At 34.6% G+C, this 20,506-nt stretch overlaps 1 protein-coding gene across 3 annotated transcripts in view; it reads right to left on the bottom strand.

The window, feature by feature from the left end:
• LOC145683374 (phospholipid scramblase 2-like) overlaps positions 1 to 20,506 on the bottom strand; it is a 628,315-nt gene that overhangs the window by 367,161 nt on the left and 240,648 nt on the right. The window contains exon 3 of one of the 3 annotated variants that reach the window (XM_081754707.1): positions 434 to 473. The exons of the other annotated variants lie outside the window; for them this stretch is intronic. The gene's annotated coding sequence lies outside the window, so the exon portion shown is untranslated. The remainder of the gene's footprint in view (positions 1 to 433; positions 474 to 20,506) is intronic. 3 annotated transcript variants of the gene reach the window in all.

A 20,506-nucleotide genomic window follows, 5' to 3' on the forward strand; every position in this document is an offset into this window, starting at 1 on the left:
GGCTATGAAATATTACCCTTCTTAAACATTTTTCAGTCGCCAGAGTCACACATTCTTTTTCTTGAAATAGGCCTATGTATTTATTGGTGCTGAAAATGAAATTATTTTGTCAGAAGCAAGCTAAAGATCCACGAATGGGATGAAAACATAGACAAGAAACACATACATTTGTCTGTCGAAAGGTCACCAAATCTTTAAGTCTGCAATTCTTCGAAAAGCATCCACAACTAACGTGTCAATCTCACGAGTCCACGTAACATTCTTTCAATGTATGATCTACTTAAAAACGTATTAACAACTGTATTCCTATTAAGCACTATCAATATTTCTTATTCATCAGTGAAGTGAAAGTATTAAGCACTATCAATATTTCCTATTCATTAGTGACCTGAAACTATTTTAAATGTAATTCATAATGCTGAAATTTGCTTACCTGTTTCAATGAACAGTACACATCATGTGTTGCCACTCCCCTATATGTAGAAAGAATATTAATGATTAGTTCAAATTTAACTGATACCATGTTGAGCTACTGTTATTTATTTTTGTAACTTCCTCATTGCAGGTCTAGAGGTTGTCACGTGCACCGGTGATTAACAGGGTCACGGGTTCAATTCTAAGTGAAAGAACCCAATATCATAATTTTATCATTATTCATTTTCATTAATCGCCCGGCTCGTTTAGCATAAAGGCCATAGTCGAATAACCTTAAACTAACAAATTTAATTCGTATTTAAGGAGCATGGCTTACAAGAACTCCTTTATATATTTATTGTCTTTATTCATCCGTTTGTCAGAAAGACAAAAAGGTCAAGAATTACTTGTGGGATGAATACCTAATTCCTTCAGAATATAGAGGTTCAAAAGTTAGGAATGAAGTTCATCGGAGGAATTAATACTGGGAATGGCAGTAATAAGATCCAACAGAAAAAAAGAAAAGATAACGAGAAGTGGTATTCTGCAATCGTTTAAGCATCCTAAAATAATTTTATCTCCATTCTTAACGCTATACTGACACCGGAAGTGGTACAAAATCGCTACAACTTCGGGTTTCAATATTCATCTGTAGAGTATGAACATTATAAGAGAAGCTTTTCCGGAACATATTTGACGTTCTATAAACGATGTACATACATTCATAACTATAAAAACCGGAAGTGCTAGAAATCAAACCCTTCCGGATTTAACGTTGAACAGCTATAGAGTAGAAATAATAGTTGATAGACTCAAGCAGTTCGATGAAAGTATTTTGTCGTTCCAAGAATAAATTCCAAGACCATTCCAATCTCTCTTCTAAATGCGAAAGTGATATAAATATGCCACAACTTCCGGTTTAAATTATTACACTGGCGGACGCCAGTTTAGTTATAGGATAGAAAACCTATGAATCTGACTAATTTCAGGATGCAGAATTCGAAATGCATAGCCTTTTAATACATTAGCTCATATTTTGGCGTTATGCATTGTTGCCAATTTTGTCATTTTGTAGGGACACCTTCACTTGCCATCGAAGTAACAGGAAAAAATGAAATCTTTGAGCTTTACGTCACACGGTTATGCCGGTTAGGCTAAAGGAGACGGTGATTATGAGAGATGAGTGAAATAGTGGAATGAAGAAAGTGGGAGGAAACGGGAGAACCCCGAGAAAACCCACGAGCACGGTGTTTGTCCACCACAAAGTTCAGGGCTGGGATCGAACCCGGGACCCCAAGCACCAGAGGTGAACGCTCTACCACTGAGCCACCGCGCTCCTTGCAGACTGCTCCGTTATTGCGTGGTTCAGTCTTGCTGTAATGCATTGTAGTAAGTAATCTCTCAAGTGTATTTATTGTATTTTGTCGCGAGAATGGACTTGGAATATTTACGTCAGTAACTTCAGTTTTATTTTACCATATGTTTAAAGCCGTTATTTGTGTTTTCAGTATCTTTTGGTGATTTAATGGAATAACTAGTTGTGCTGTTGCTCTAAATTTCGCTGTCCTCTGCAAAATGTCAAGTTCGTCCCGCAGGGGATGTAAAAAACTCACGAGACAGATGTTGTTATATCTGTGGCGTATTTATGGTTAAGTCCCAGATTAGAACGATAAATGATGACGTCAGGAAAGAATATTATTTTTATTTTGGCTCCAAGATCGGAGAGCAAGGAAAAATCTGGTCCCCTCAGGTGTGTGACTTGATGTGTTATGCGCCTTTGACTGCTTAGCTTAAAGGAACCATACGAAGGATGCGTTATGCTGTTCCAATGGTATGGAGAGAACCCTGGTATCATTATGATGATTGCTATTTCTGTATTACTAATACAGCATTAAGTAACAAGAAGAAGCAACGTGCCATCGAATACCCTAACTTGCAATCCGCGATCAGACCAGTGCCCCATGGAGAAAATTTATTTGTACCTACTCCTCCGAAAGATTGAGAAACTATCGACAGTACAGCGCGTACAGGAAGCAATGAGGACACCAACTCAATATCTGCAGATAAAGATTCGAGAAACAGTTCCTTTCACGTAAAAGATTAGCCTCACTTCATCCTACAGCATGAGTTGAATGATTTAGTGAGAGAGTTACAACCTTCGAAAGACAAAGCTCAACTTTTGGGTGCTAGACTCAAGGGGTGGAATTTATGGCTCTTGGATCTACTTACACTCACTACAGGAAAAGGAAACAGCCCTTTTCAGAATACTACAGAAGGGAAGGTTCCGTTTGTGTATGCACGGACTTCAATGGTTTCATGAATGGATTAGAAATTCAACATCATCCATCCGATTGGCGTATTTTCATAGGTTCGTCTAAGTACAGTCTGAAAGCAGTTTTACTTCATAATGGAAATAAGCTGCCGTCTATTCCTGTGGCACATTGTTTCGATGAAAGAGACTTACGAGAATCTCGCACTCATTTTAAATCGTATTAATTACAAAGATTACGGTTGGCAAATTTGCGGGTATTTGAAACTTTTTGCAATATTACTTGGTCTGCAAGTTGAATTTACAAAGTACTATTTTTGTGTCTTTGGGACTCAAGAGCTAACGAAAAACAATTTTCAAAAAAGAGTGCCCCCCCCCCAGAGAGACAGTTAAGCCCGGTACCAACAGTGTAAAGTATGAGCCTCTGTTGAATCCAGCCAAGGTGCAGCTTCCATCTCTTCATATTAAGTTGGGCCTCATGAAGAAATTCGTAAAAGCTATGGACAAAGAAGGTGGAGAATTTAAAGATCTTAGATAGTGTTTTGTAAAACTAAGTGATGGTAAATTAAAAGAAGGAGTTTTCACAGAGCCTGATATTTGCAAACTTATCCTTGAAGAATTGTTTGAACAGAGTTTAAACGACAAAGAGTTAAATGGCGGCGTGCTTTTGTTCAAGTTCTAAAAGGTTTTTTGGGCAAAACTAAAGCTCAAATCCACTTTCTGCACTCCCATCTCAACTTTTTTCCAAAAAACCTTGCAGATGTAAGCGACGAAATGGGAGAACGGTTTCCCCAGGATATAAGAACGATAGGAACTCAATATCAAGGATGTTGGGACCCTACAAGGATGGGAGACTATTGCTGGTCGGTGAAGAGATAGGATCCAACATTTCATAAAAGAAAAAAGTAAAGAAGATGATGTTATTTGCACCTCTAAAAGTTAGACTTTATAAATTACTCTGTGTACGTAAATGCTAATAGGCCTACACTAACAGAATATATATAGTTTTTAGTGCTAATACACAAGCAGGATATATAGGTTTTGAACTCGTTTGATTCAATAAATTAATTTTAAGAATTTTTAATACTGAATGTCGTTCTTGACCAACTGTCGAAATGAAGTTGATTCCCTTTCGGCACGCAAACAGCTCATTGGCCGGTACCCTACATGATAGCTTATTTTCCTTATTATGATAAATCTGACAACTATGCGTTACCCAAGAATGTGAGCTAATGTACTAAAATGGATATCATATTTATATTCACGGACCTAAAAGTAGTCACAATCAGTGAGTTTTGTTTTTGTAAATTTTCAAAAGTTTAAAAACGTCGGCGTGCGTGATCGATATATGTCACAATGCAGCCTTAACTCTTTTATATGGTATACACATGACATTTCTTATTTACTCATATTAAAATGTATCAATTTTTCACACTATAGGACTTAAACGCAAAATTTGGATCAAATGGAGTACAATACAAATGTTCTATTAAGAACATGAATTGGACGTAGTCAAAGATGCTCACCTTGGTCAAACGCACGAAAACTCAGCTCATTATATCATTACAAACCTTACATTTACAAAATAATTTCTACGTCACAATCAACCTCATGCTCATATCTTCAATCCAACATATTCCTCACTCCACCTTACTCTCACAATATCTTTTCTACCTCACTCCTACTCGATATTATATTGATATCAGTAGTCTGTTATGACACTTAATCTGTTATGACGCGTAACAAAGTCATTCTCAAAGCGTAAGACACCCACAAAGTGTCCTAAGGTGTTACGAATTCTCAGGTATGCGTGAATTGGGATGTCTGTATTGGAGCAAAATGTTAAGTGTATTGACTGGATAGTGCTGAGCCTGTTTAAAACAGCATTAACTGAATTATGCTTTTGTGGATCTTAAAGACAAAAATGGATTTATTCAATTACTAGATGACAAAAAGGTCATACGTAGACACACTATTTTCCAAATCGATATTAACTTTTTTCTTCTACTACGAGATACAAGTGTAAAGTTGAAATAATGTCCTTTGGACTTTCTATCTCTCTTTCTACTCTGGTCCCACGAAAGCACGAACCAAAACATCTCCACTGGTATTTATCAGTCCCCTAAATGGGCAGCGGTGGGTCAGGGGTATAGCGTTCATCTCTAGCGCGGGGTCTCGGGTTCAATCCTAGCTCCCACCAAGTTATATTTGTGGTAGACAAACACCGTGTGCGTGGGGTTCCTCAGGGTATTCTCGTTTCTTCACACTTTCTTTACTCCACCATTTCATTCATTTTTTATCACAATCTCCTTAAGCCTAACCGGCATAACTGTGGGACGTAAATCTCAAAAGATTTCATTTATCAGGTCCCCTCCATCTAACGCAGCCATGCCATGAACTTGTGTTTAAAACATTAAATCTTAAAAGTAAAGAATTTTTCTTCTTGAAAATAGGTAAAATACAGCTTCCCTTGGGAAGGATTTGACCTTTGACCTATAGGCCTGGGCTGGTAAACTTCTCTTGGAACCTAAAACGGTTGTAAACCGGCCTAAACTAGTATTTTGCTCTATTGTCATGCTCTCGGACACCTGCCAGGTGTAGAAACAAGAGGAAACATGCCTTCTTCGTTTTTCGTCTTGTATTTGCTAGTTATTTGAACCCCCCGCCGCCTTCCCTCCTGCGAAGAGCATAAGCGGAACGTACGTGTTTGTTCAGATCATTCCCTTAACAGCTGTTGCAAAGGAAGAAACGTCAAATTAAAGATGGCATCGTCAATGAATTTATGACATAAACTTAATGTGCCATCAATGGTACCCTTTACAAAAATGAGCAATTCAGAGATAGGCGTATCATTTCATATTGTAAACTGTGAGGCAATTACAACGAGATAAGGTAGGAAGGCATGTGTAACATTTGACGGAGGCGAAAAAGTGATTTTACTAGGACGTTGTACTGGAAAATTGAAAGCAGATAATGGCGCATTATTAACGTATTTACAAAGTGGAAAGGTTTGTTTAACATAAAAAGGAATGAAGATTAATGTATCTGCACGTAACATGCACAGTCTCGAATTTAGTGAATTGGTATATTCATCGTAGTGTATGGTTTAATGTAGAAGCAAGATGAAACATTAAATTTCCTCCTCATCTCCCCTTCATGCATGCGCAGCCATGAGCATGCATAGTTTCGTTATTCTGTATTGACAAGCGACTGGAGTAACATGTCTTTGAGCGCTTGTGTATCAATTATTGATACCAAAAAAGAGTACTTGTTAAATGTGGAATATGGACTTAATTCAATGAAAAACAAATTAATTTGTATTGGAGTGGATAGTGATACATTTGAGCCAGTGATTCGTGTTGGTAAAGGACTTGTGTTTGGAGTGGAGTTAAATTTGGAAGAGTGGGAGAAATCTATACATTTGACCCTGTTTGATACGGACTATTAGAATTCTCAAGTGGAAAACATATTTATGACATCTCTTGCCCGAAAAAATAAACTGGTGGTGCGGAAACTAATGGGTGAAAAATTAGTGATGTTACAGAAGAAAGGAACGGTTATGCTTCTCGAAATACTGTGTACATAACTTCTTAGTGATTTGCTCTATTTCTTGGAAATAATACCGTGTATTGAACATGCTGTGAAAAACAGTAAAATTTGAAGTGTTGTGCTACGTGAATATTTTGACAATACCTTACATGCAGAGGACTTGCCGGAATCCATACATGTGTAGATGAATCCATAGATGAACAGAGTATGACCATAAACGGTATGAACGTTACTTTTCCAAGTTTATCTATTGATAAGAACAGTGATGTGAACATTGACGGTGAAAGATTAAAATTGGAAATGAAAGTATATTGATATCAAAAACTCACATTCAATTATGGCTTATTTATTTGATAGTGTAGAGACTCAACCATGTTTGTGGGAAACCCATAATCAACTTTCGGAGGGTATCAATGAAGTGAACGTCTGTACATAAAGAAGAAAACTAATTTATACCAAACAGTGTAGTTATAACTTAAAAATAGAGTGAAAGAGAAATGTTTTATTTGTGTTTGTGCTCGTTTAATACACATCAATATAATAGGATTTTTATTACTGTACTAATGTTTTTATGATAAAAAAAATTCCTAACATATTTTCCCTGTATAGTATAAGAGTTATGTATAATAATAATAATAATAATAATAATAATAATAATAATGATGATTTTAAATACTTAAATGTTTGTTATATTTGAAATCATTAACATTATTATACAACTTTATCTTAAGTATGACGGGCCTTTCTTATTTAAAAAAACTAAAATAATTAACATTAAATTTTATTACAAAGTCCAATAATATTAATATCATATTAAATTCACATACTTGTTTTAATTTACAAAAGAATATTTTATTAAGTAATTGAATTCATTACTTTTAGTTACTCTTTGATTATTTGATTACTATTTGATTCAATATTTGATTATATCATTGAATTAAATCAGTTCTAGTTTCTTCCTTTACAAAACATAGTATAAAATTCTTGAATTCAATGAGTTTAAAAGTATGTTTTATGATATTTTTATTTCATTACATAATTGATCATAAAATATATTTACTTATTAGGAAATGGAAAAAATAAGAAATAAAACATTTGTTTTCAAAGAGAAAAAAGAAGAATTCAAACCATTTATTGATGATAATATTTACACAAGAAAAACGTAAGTACAGTTCCCATTTTTTAAAAGGGGATTTCATAAGTTCTTTCTTCTTCTTCTTCATATTCACTGCGCAAATAATCTTTAAAATGTCACCTTTTTTACACAACACACACACAACTCTTTAATAGTCTCTTTTTATATGGTCACTTAATGAGGAGTCCACAGATGACATATGAGGATGATGCTTCCGATGATGATGGAACGTAGATAGAAGTCTCACTGTACAATGATGCTGCCCATGCATATGCTGACGACCTTTTCTTCACTGAAATGAAAAAAAAATCAAAAACATAACTTCAAATTTGTATAATCTATAACCATGAACAAATGAAAAGTGATAATATGTATACAAAAAGACGTTATAATAAAGAAGGAGAAATGACTAGCTGCAGTAATAAATAGTATTTAAGCTTTATTTTATCTATAACAAAAAGTATCCAAAAGAAAGGAACAAGAGGAAGAAGAAATAACGATCATCATAAAAATAATGAATACATGATAATATGTATACAGGAGAAATGATTACCAGTGTTAATAAACACATCAATCGATAATAATTTCTGCCGAGTTGATGAGAAGGTATTTAAGGACTTGTCTCCTTATATATATATGAATAATGTCCACATATTGACGATTTCACACTTTGAATTTGTTTATTACTAAATGTATAAGAATGTGAGTATCTACGTTGAATTGAATATGTTGGAGATACATACAGAGGAATCCCAAATGTATCGAAGTAGTGGGCACGTACTTCAGTATTAATATATATGGATACCCAATGGGTACCGAATTTATTAACGGGGTCAGTATTTATGACGATAGCTGCAGGTAGTGGAGCATGCGTTGGTAACTCATTCGCTGCATATACGCCAATGAAATGATTTTGAAATAAAGAATTGGTTTGAAGTGCATTCAAAAAATCTAGTGTAGAAGACATCAGGTATAAACAAGCAGACATGTACATTTATGTTGAGGTATTTAAATAATAACAAGAATAAAGTAGGTTTAAAAATCCATAATGATGTTCCTCTGATGATCCATTTCTAACAAGTTGGAACTCGGCATATGTGATGCATGAGACAGGTGCAGGTAGAGGATTCTTAAAACGAACATGCTGACGAACAGGGCCGTGGCCTTTAAGATTTTAATGCTGCACAGCGCTGGCTTCTCCAACTTGCGTAATGTCGAAAGCAAAGATAGTGTATCCTAGATGAAAGTCAAGGCGAGGAGTATTATTGCCGTGATTGGAAAAGCGAATACCTGATCCACATAATAAAGTATGATATGACGAAAGATAAAGGTTATTTTCGAAAATAGGTTGTAAAAGTTTTGAAGGTACAGGTTTTCGTTCAATGTATAATGAGAAGATATTGATGTCAAAAGGTTTGAAATGAAATGGATTTTAAGTTATCGTTCCTGTATAGGCATAATTTTGAGTAAACGCCATAATCACTCGAGTTTGTAATATTCCCATAAATAAATTATCGATTGTTTTTAATTGAATATCACTTGGAATGACGAATGACTTCATTTGCACTCTTGTCAGAGGATATTTGGCGGTTGTTGATTGTAGAAGCTTGTTATGTGCTAGTTTTATAGTGAAACTAACGTCAATCTTTTTAATATGTAAACCAGCGTCTAAAATGTTCACTTTTCCTCAACAAACGAATCATTAGCGTAGCGACGAAAGTTTGGCTTTGCAGGAATTAACTTGATACGAATTCTACTCCTTGGGTTAAAAATTTATTATGATTAAAAATATCACAATGAAGATGTCCAAGAATGTCGAATTTTGCACTGTTTATTGTTAATTTATAACGCTGAAATCCTCTATTACAACTAGATGTTACACCAATATGTCCAGCAGTATCTTGAAACCAGATTGCACATTGAAAATGAGTATTATTAACAGAATCATTATAAGGTAACAGTTTTTCGATTTATGATCAATATGAGTGATTATGAGATGAAAATGAAATTAGTTTGTTAATTAAATACACTTCTACTTCACTGGACATAGAATTTAAAAAGTCATTAATAGGAGCGACTGCGTTATCACTTTCACCAAATGCTGATCCATCAGGCTTAACGATTTGAGCTTCGATGTAAAGAAGAGTATGTGGCAGATTTATGTATTCATCACTTGTTCCTGGGATGACAAATTCTATAGGAGCATTATCAGCTAGTGAACTGATTGTTTTGTATGTAACAACATGATTATCCAATATACTGATCTGCGTTGGTTTTGTAGAAAAAATATCTAGTTCACTTTTTACACACTCGCAGGGTTGATGATGTAAGAAAGCCATGATGACGATTTAATCAAAAATATCGTGTGACAATTTCTTCTTTTTATAAGACTGATTTTTCTTTGTTTTCTGTGTACGTTTCCTCTTGCCCTTCTTTTTCTTCACCGTCTTGCCTTAATGATGTATAGTGATGAAAGGTTAAAGATGGAATGATGTGTAACACTTGTTTTCCTTCATTGATATCCAGATCCAAGCATAGTTCTAAGTTTATGTTTAGCTTTTTCTTGAAATACTGATTTCGCTTCACGCATTCGTCGATGAAAAGGTTATTTACGAACGATGACATGATTAATAACGTTTGCTCCAGATTTTAATACTTACTTTCCTATTTTTGGCTCCTTGTTTTACTAATGGCATGACAAAACGAAATAATCCTCCAAGAAAACTTCCAATACCATGTCTAACATGAAGAGGTGATCTAACAAAAACATTTCCAGCTCCAGAAAGAGCTTGTTTTTGATAATGAAAATATGGATTATTCATACTAGTTGATGTTGGCGTACCGGTCGAAAATGTAGTTTAACTCATACAGTACGAAAGTGAATGACAGTAGAGAGCCTATACTATCTCATATCTATTTTGATCTGTTCAAAATGCATTTTCTCCATAGGCATTTAATATAAAGTATGAAAACTGTCTATAACACTACTTCCAAATGTATGATTCAAAGGATTCATATTTATGATACTTAATAATGGTGCTACTGTATCTCCAACAAATACATGTTGATTTATTTCACAAAATACATACTTTGTAGATGGAGGTCTTAAACGTAAATTTGGAATTTGGACTTGTTGCATATCCGTTATATCGACGTTTGGATAAATTCCCAACATTACACTAACACTTGGTGATAATGCAACGTATACATCTATGTCTTTATGGATACGTCGTTTAAAACAGGGATTATCTCACGAGTGGACGAAATTTGTAAGTTTGTGAATCTGTTGTGCGTATTAATTATCTTTATCAATTCTAAAATGTCAGTGTAATAAGGTGCAGGAAAGCTACAAAAATTTCTATTCACTGTTTGCAGGTTTGTAAAAAAATTATTATTTTCTTCATTAACATTTAATATTGAAAGAGGATAATGAATCTCAGCAATAGCTAATTCTAACTTTACACGGAATTTTTCCCTTTTTTGATTAAGTTTAGTAGTGTATGATGTTACGGTGTTGTCAGGAAAATACTCCATAGACCTATTACTGCGAATAGTAACGTAAAATCTCCATCACGTTTTACTGTACTTCTCTACCTTCTTTACGGATGATGCAGGTATCCAGGAATCTTCTTCTGCTTCTTCTTCGTCGTCTTCTGCAAATGATTTCAAAGGTATTTTTCCCTTGCCAATGATGCTACTGGTGATGCTTTACTTCGTCTTAAAATATGTGACGAACATTTGGGATTTCCAATAACTTCTTGAGGTGTGTTATTAGAAGATAAATAATTACAAAATTGTTCCCATCCAGGTACATTTGTGTGTTTCAATGGTCGCGACACATCATAAATTAAATCTACAATGTGAGATCCTTCTAGTATATCAAATTTGATGTAAACAGATCCTTTATTATCAAAACGTGATATTATCATCATGTTTCATTTTATGAAGTAGTAATATAGCTCTTTTACGAAACATTTTGGGTATAGATAACAATATTTCTTCTTCTACTTAAGGCTTCCCTGATTTAGTTGACGTAATTGAAAATGTCATAGGTTCTTCTTGTTTTCGTATTAAATTTAATATTTTTGAAGAATATTATTTTATTGATTCCACTTTTCTTTATTACTAAGCGTTGATAAATGTAAAATATGTTGCATTTCTTGTTCTAATCGAGATTTACTTTTCTCCAGGGCTGCTCATGATTATGCTGGTGATTGTATACGATTAAGAAATTCAGGTGTAACTAAAATGATTTTCTTTGTGCGTTGACCTAACGGAATAATAAACTTGATAATGCACCTACTAAAATAGGATGTAATAATGCAGGTAGGAATCCATCCTGGTGCACTAATAAATGCTTCTTCTTCTTTTCGGTAGAGTTTCTTTTCTTCAGAAGATAATGATGCGACCTCTTGTATCGTTTTACTCTTGCTTTCTGTGTCTTTGTAAGAGGTACATTACATTCAATACATTATAACAATATTCGCAACAACATACGAATCACTGAAGAGTCCGCGTTAGCCAATATAGCTTTACGTAATTTACAGTTTGCTTTGGTCACTGTACAAAAAAGATCTCCGTGTTTTACTCTTGGAGACATATTGCCGGAATGACCAAACACAGAAATATGTTTTGTGTAATAAGTAGTACACTAAGGTTTCTATGATGAGAACCCTTTGAAAAGAAAACAACTATATTTTATCTCACTACACACATATGGGCATCAACAGATGTCCAAAGTCATGTAAAAGGTTTTTACTTCGAGGTAACCCTTCAATAAATTATATTTTTGTTGAAATTTCGCTGTATGCATTTTTCCATTCTGCATTCTACAATTAACTATGACGAAACGATGTATTAACCATAGGTGATAAATTAGACAGGAATCGTATTACAAAAGAAGTTTTCTACATCCACTTGGTCTTGCAACAATACATGAAAGGGGATGTTTTCATGTCGTATCCATGTTAAACAGTATTCTAAACCTCTCTTCATCCGTATATTTATAAAGGGCCTTATTACTATTTCCTTCTTCTTTTGTTAGAACAAGTGTATCCATATGGAAGAGTAAAATAATAATTTGGTACTCTACGTCGTTTTATATAATTTATTTTAAAAGTTCTTGTTTGGGCATGCTGACGATAGTACGATCTTTTCTGCGGCAATTTATTTTCTCATTGGTAATTTTGTTTTCGGTTTGTCAAGAGTCATTTTTCTTCTTCTTCTGCCTCCTCTTCATTCTCTACTATCATTTTCTTCATTACATCAAAATTTACGTGTTTAGAAGATTCATAATTTAATGAAAACTCCCGTATTTTCATCTTCATCTCTTCATATCCTGCCATTTTTTTAAATTCACACCCCTATATTCCGTGGACTTCACAGCCAAAATATTTCAATTTTTGAACATTCATTGTTGCTTCATATCGAAATTCCATGGTCTGGGTAACATTGTTAAAATATTGGTTTATTTCTGTCGTTAGGGTACCAAAAATTCAACAATGTGTCCAACATCCATTGTACTCTCACATTTGTATTCTTCCCGTATCGAGGTCTGTCCATTCACCATCTATTTGATTTATGCAATTCGTTTCTCCTTACTACGTGCAGCATTGACAATTTGGATGTTTCTTGTTTTTTCTTGCAAGCTATCCACTATACTCCTTCAATTGATTTTAAATCTCTCCAAGGATACCCGTTCTTTGGTATGATACAAATCGTATTTCTCTTTAAAGAAATTTCTTCCTAACACCACATTACATGGACTACCGATTGTAATGCATTTAAGTAAGGGATTTACATCTGTTTCAGATTCAAATGTATTCATAAAGGAAATACATGCTCTGCGAAAAACTTCGACTTTTAAAGGCGTCATTACGATGTTCAGTATACCATTGAATGAAATTGAGTCTTTCGCCTACTTTCATGGTATCTGCTCCATAATACCTAATGCCTGGAAGTATACCTTCATATGTTTGGTTCTCACGTCTATTGAAAAAGTGTGAGAAATATCCTTTGCAAGATTGAAGACTAAATGCACCACTTAATTAACTTAAGGGCATAGGAAGGAAACTTTGTGAATCAAGGAAGGTTACGTACCCTGATTTAAGAGATGGGATTTTCGCACCATTCATGATCAATTCTGCAGTCGAGTTCATCCTCTCAACCATGGTTTTAATGATGAAATGTTCATCATAACCCTTCGAGTTGTGTGCGATGCATGTTACTAATTTCATTTTTGTAGATGTTTTAGGAAATCTTCTATTACAATTTCTCTATCAAATATATTTTCTCGTTTTCCGCAAACGAAAAATAATTTTTATATTGTTATCTTCATAAAAATGATAACATGCATGCCGACTAACAAAGACATTAGGTATATGTTCATATATGTTGCGTCTTCATCTTCTATTTTCGTATCTTGTAAAAATTCAATATCATAATATACATTCATAGCCTTTTTTCTCCATGATAATTTTTTCATTGGATTTTTTGATCTTCTTTCATTCACTATCATGTAATCTTCATGATTAGGTGATACTATATTATAGCAAATGTTGCAATACGTTTCTCCACATTCGTGAGATCCTTTTTCTTTACTACATTTATTTTCAAACACTGAGAACAACATTTCACAATTGAACATAGGGGCTCTCCATTTTGATACGGTGCTGACGTGTGATATTCTTAGCATGACTGACCACAAAATTCTCGATTAGAATCATTGCATGTAATAAGGGCTTCTCTAAAGTCACATGTTGGCTTCTGATGCCATCGAGAACACAAAGCTGTACAATGTTTCATATGTGCTATCTTGTTTGTATATTTCTTAGGATAGCTTTCGCAAATAGTAACATAAAACATGCTGTCAATCTTTCAATGACATTGTAAAGATTGTCTATGAAAAATAAATTTAAAGGTGTTCCCTCGATATCACTTGGTAATGCTTCAAACATGACATCCTTTCTACAAAATCCTTTATACATTGTCATTTTATAATCCATTAAGTGTTGGTGAAATTTACGAATTTCAGGAAATCAACCTCCATGCCTTGGATCTACATCGGCTGCTTCACACACGTATTCTGCTTCTTTTTCTTTAATATATTTATTTTGAGTTTGTACATATCTATTATGTTCAGTTTGATTTCTCATCTTGTATTTTTTCAGTCCTATGGCAACGACGATTGCATACGCTAAACATCTTGTACCTGTGTTCTTAATTGTGATAATACCACGTTATGCTTATATATACTCCTCGGTATTCATATCATGTTTCAAACCACCTTCTCCTCGTGGCATACGTACATGATGAAAATTCACGATTTAATCTTCATTTATAAGAAAAGACTAATTACTTTGAGTACTTTCTCATAACTCAACGATAATACTTCTGCAGAAAGATTTGTTGCTTCTCCGCATGATAGCCAAAACGGGCGATGTCCTTCTCTGTCATTTGTGATTGTTATTCCTACGTAATCATGTTGGTCCACATTACGTAGCAAATAATCTATTACAGATCGTAGACTTGTTTCTATTGCAGTAAAAGGATTTTCATCGGCACCCACGGGCGTTAATCGAATTCTTGGCATTCTACCCTCAATATTGTGTCTTCTGTATTGTCTTCTACGTTCTTCTATTACATGAAATGTATTGTTGCCATGATTTCGGTTGTTATTTCTAAATCCCACGTGAACATTTGTGTTTCGTTCTGCTTCAATTTAGATAGCAATTCATCCATTTTGTTTCTATTTCGTCTAAATTAACTTCTATTTCTTCATGTTCAGTGTTTGCCTCTGCTAATATTCCCAAAAGGATGGATATATTTCTTCTTCTTCTTCCTCTTCTTTCCCAGGATTTAGAAATAATTTGTTTGCCTATTTTGTAGCTCATTTTCTTAATACTCTTCTCCTTCTGCCTTCTTCTTTTCTCCACTGTAAGCCTTTCCTATTATCTGCGAAAACGTGAGATTTAGCAACTCCTCTTCTTTGGCCTTCCTTCGTCTTCTTGTTCTTCTTTTTTCCAGGATTGGAAAATAAATTGTTAAGCAAATTTTGTAGCTCATTCTCGTATAACTCTTCTTGTGTCCTCTTCCTCATTGTAAACCTCTCCTATTATATCCGAAAACGTAAGATTTAGAAACTCTTTTTCATTTGTCCTTTTTGAACGTCTTCTTCTGCTCGTTCTTGTAACCATTTTTTAATTTCTTCAATGCATAGGGATGCTTCCTTTTCTCTTCCGGTGTTATTATTCTATCACATCCGTTTTCTAATATTTCTAATAGTTTTTTATTTTTCTTCTTCTTAATCTTATTTTTATTCTTCGGCAATTTGAATTTCATTAACTGCATTTGTTTCTTTTTCTTCTTCTTCTTTGGCTGTTGTGATCATCTCTTCTTCTTTTACTGCTGCTAGTTTAATTTCATTAGCTACATTTCTTCCTTCTTCTTCTTCGTCTTGAGCAATTGCATCTGTTGGTAATCTTACTTTTTCCTCATGTGTTCGTTTCTTCTTCATTTGATCATCATCTTCTTCTTTTTCCCTATGGACTTCTTCATTATTCTCATTATGATCTTCTATCCCGATTACGTCATATATTTTCCTTTGAAGAACTTGAGTCTCTGTATTTGGTCTGTCCTCTTCTTCTTCTTCTATATCGTTAATAAATGCAGTACTCTTTTTTAAAAAATTCTTCTGTACTCTTGGTTTCCATTTTATTCTCCGCTACATGTGTAATAAGTAATTGAAAAAGGATATTTTTCTTTATGTATGCATATGTAACTATTTATACACGATATATAAGTATTATGTAAAACGGAATATATATATATATATATAATAATTTAAGAAAGGATATAAGTACTTTAAAAGAATATATAGGTATGTAAAAAAGAGGATATATATATATAAGTATTTAAAATAGAATAACAATATCAGTAAGGATAAGGATAAAGAATATGCACGTATCTTTGTTTATTTGTATTCAAACTAAAGTAAAAAAAGAAATACATATCGTTACTTACAACAATATACAAAATAAATATAAACAGTATACCAATATAGATTTCAATTCGCTATACCGAAAGACATAAATTGCTAGGAAACAAAAAGCATACCTTTTATGTAGATTCAATGATTTTGTAAACTTTTTTCGTATTCCACGGGAGTGAAAAAAAATTAGTTTGCTTCAAGTGTGTTGAATAATGTACAAACGTCTGTACGTGAATTTTATACTTATTCTGTCAGAGATTAAGCGACCACGAAAACTATGCATTTGACACTAATATCGTCGGTTTTACAGCGTAAGGAGGACATTTGTTGGACGTTAAATTGAAATATATCATCTCTCTCTCTTTCTCTTACGAAGGTGTGATGTCTGGATGATTGGAAAACTATCACTTAACTCAGTATGATGTTCTTATTCTGTAGCAAATATGAAAACTCAATTTAGAGGGCCGTTAAAACTTCAACCCCCTTAGATGATGTGTTAATGAGTTCGGAGTTTCTATACTCAACGCAATACTATACTCAATACTATTTTTACATGTATAGGTATTGCCTCTGGGACCCTCTACTTCTTCCCCCTTATATGATCTTTTAATGAGTTTGAAGTATCATCACTGAACACAACGGCCTCGAAAATTATGGATTTAACAATATTATCGATCATTTCAAATTATTTTACATGTATCGGTATTACCCCTGGGGGACCTCTACTTGAACCCCCTTAAATGTTGTATTAATGATTTCGAAGTTTCGTTAGTGAACACAACGGTCCCGAAAACTATGAATTTGACACTAATATCAGTCATTTTGAATTACGTTCACATATTTCGATAATTCACCCCTGGGGAACACCTCTTCAACCCCCTTAGATGATGTGTTAATGATTTTGGAATTTCATCACTGAACACAACGGCCCCGAAACCTATGGATTTGACATTGATGTCGATCTTTTTTAAATTATTTTTTTGCGTGTCTCATTATCACCCAGGGGAAAACCATTACTTCAACCCCTTAGATATTCTGTTAATGAGTTCAAAGTTTCATTACTGAACACAACGGCCCCAAAAACTATGAATTTGAAAATAATATCGAGCATTTTGAATTGTTTTTACATGTCTCAATATCACCCCGGGGGACCCCAAACATCAACCCCTTCGATATTGTCTTAATGAGTTTAAAGTTTCATTGCTGAACACAACAGTCCCCGAAACTATGGGTTTGGCACTCATATGGAGCATTTTAAATTATTTTACATGTTTCGATATCCCAACCCTATTACTGGAGTTTAATTACCTGATGAGAGTTGAGATAACTTTGAAAGTTCGGAACTAGAGTTCATCACACCAAAACGCTTTGTCTTAATCTGAGAGCATGACGAAATTTTTATCTTTTTCACGTCCCTTGTCTGACCACCCAGATCACAAACAGCTATCATATAATATCAATGGATAAAACACTCACACGTATCTTCGCTTAGTTTTCATCTGAGACCATGACCAAATTTTTGACCACTTTCGACTCAGTTTTCTGATCCCCCCACAACATACAGACACACAAACAGAGAGCCAAACAGACATACACGTTTATTTATATTTCATACGTATAGGGACGAATGGTCATTGTTAAAATATACATTAGATGCCAAAGCAATCATTGCATTAGTGTTGTTTGACCTATCTCTCGTTCCAAGAGGTTTCGATGGGTCAGTAGTAGAGTATTCATTTCTGGTGCATTGGGTCCCGGGTTCAAAATCCTGCTCACAACAAGTGAACCTCGTGGTGGACAAACACCTTGTGCGTGGATTTCCTCTGGGTTCTCCCATTTCCTCCCACTTTCTCCATTCCATCATTTCATTCATTTCTCATCATCACCGTCTCCATTAGCCTAGCCTGTGTCATGGTTAAAACATGCATCTTGAAAAACGTACCGGAGAGTACAAATCAACGATTTTTTAACCCTCGAAAAAATTTCACCGGGGAATTTGCAACCCCCATCGCTGTTTAAAAGATATAAATGGAAAGTGAACTTCAATGGTATCAATCGACTGGACATTGACAAAGAATTCGATGAAGATAGTTCCGACTATATTGTTATAAATTCCCTTTAATCAAGCCGAGGGGGGTAAGGTCCCCACTCGTGGAATTTCTACCACTCTTGCTGGTATAAAATACATAAGTGGTAATTGAAGTTCAATGGTATCAATCGACTGGTCATTGATAAGGACTCGATATAAATAGTTCCGACACTATTCTTATAATTTCCCTTTGATCTAGCCGACGGGGGTAAGATTTCACCGGGGAAATTGTACCCCGTGCTTTTATTAAATATAAAAATGGAAAGTGAACTTCAAAGCTACCAATCGAATGGACATTGCCAAAGGACTCCATTAAGATAGTCCCAACACCATTGTTATAACTTTCCTTTGATCAAGCCGAGGAGTGAAGATTTCCACGCGTGAAATTGTACCACCCATGCTGCTTTACAATATATAACTAGAAAGTGAACTTCAATGGGATCAACCGAATGGACACTGCGAAAGGACTCGATTTAGATAGTTCCGACACTATTGTTATAACTTTCCGTTGATTTTGCCGACTGGTGCAAGACTTCACCGGGAAAATTGTAGCCCACCTGCTGTCTTAAATTATATAAATGGAAAGTGAACTTCAAAGATATCAATCGAAAGGACGTTGCCAAAGGACTCGATTAAGATACTTCTGACACTGTCGGTATAATTTCTCTTTGATATAGCCGAACGGAGTAAGATTTCCACGCGTGGAATTTGTACCCCCTCTGCTGTTTTAAACTATATAAATGGAAAATGAACTTCAACGATATCAACCGAAAAAACGTTGCCAAAGAGGTAAGATAGTCCACTCGATTAAGATAGTTCGGACCCAATTGTTATAATTTCTCTTTGATCTATCCAAAGGGGTAAGATTTTCACGCGTGGAATTTCTGCCCACCTGCTGGTTTAAAACATGTAAGTGGAAACTGAACTTCAATGGTATCAATCGAGTGGACATTGCCAAAGGATTCGATTGGTATAGCTCCGACACTATTGTTGTAATTTCTCTTTAATCAAGCCGCGAGGGTAACATTTTCACGCGTGGAATTTCTACCACCCTTGCTGTTTGAAATATGTACTTGGAACGTGAACTTCAATGGTAATATTCGACTGGACATTGCCAAAGGACTCGGTTAAGATAGTTTCGACACTGTTGTTATAAATTCGATTTGATCTAACCGAGGGGGTAAGATTTCACAGACTAAATTGTACCCCCTGCAGTTTTAAAATATATAAGTCGATAGTAAACGTCAGTGGTACCAATCGGGTGGACATTGCCAAAAGACTCAATGAAAATATTTCCAACACTATTGTTATAACTTTCCTTTGATCTAGTTTGGTGGTCTAAAATCCTCGGATGTTGTAATTTATTAAGTTGGGTTATCGCAGTTTTAATTAAGCTTGGAATTATTTGAAATGCTGTTTGTGAAGAACTTGTATATATGTTCAACTTGTATAAATGAACAACTTGGTTGCTTCAATATATTTTGTTGTTCATTTGGATTAATGCATTGTTCAATTTGTTTTCCTTTTTACTTTACGGTATTGCTTTTATTACTATTTTAATATTTCTACCAAGTCTACGTATCGTATGTTGTAACGTCATTTGTTCGTAATGTTCCTTGATTCAAATCTAAATAGTTAGAAGAATATTTTAATTATTTTTTAATATTTACATTTATTTTTTCATATATTTTCTTGGGGGCCGCGGTGGCTCAGTGGTAGAGCGTTCACCTCTGGTGCTTGGGGTCCCGGGTTCGATCCGAGCCCCCGCCAAGTGATCTTTGTGGTGGACAAACACCGTGTGCGTGGGTTTTCTCGGGGTTCTCCCGTTTCTTCCCACTTTCTTCATTCCACCATTTTCATTCATTACTCATCATCACCGTCTCCTTTAGCCTAACCAGCATAACCGTGGGACGTAAAACTCAAAGATTTCATTTCATTTTTCATATATTTTCTTCTTAAATGCTTGTGCCTTTATAAAAGCACTTATGCCCGTTTATGTTAATACATAGTACGTACATATAAATCATACATTACCGTTGTAATGTGAGATCCTTACGATAG

Source organism: Thermobia domestica, chromosome 4 (genome assembly GCF_964235325.1).
Source record: "Thermobia domestica chromosome 4, izTheDome1.hap1.1, whole genome shotgun sequence".
NCBI lineage: Eukaryota > Metazoa > Arthropoda > Insecta > Zygentoma > Lepismatidae > Thermobia > Thermobia domestica.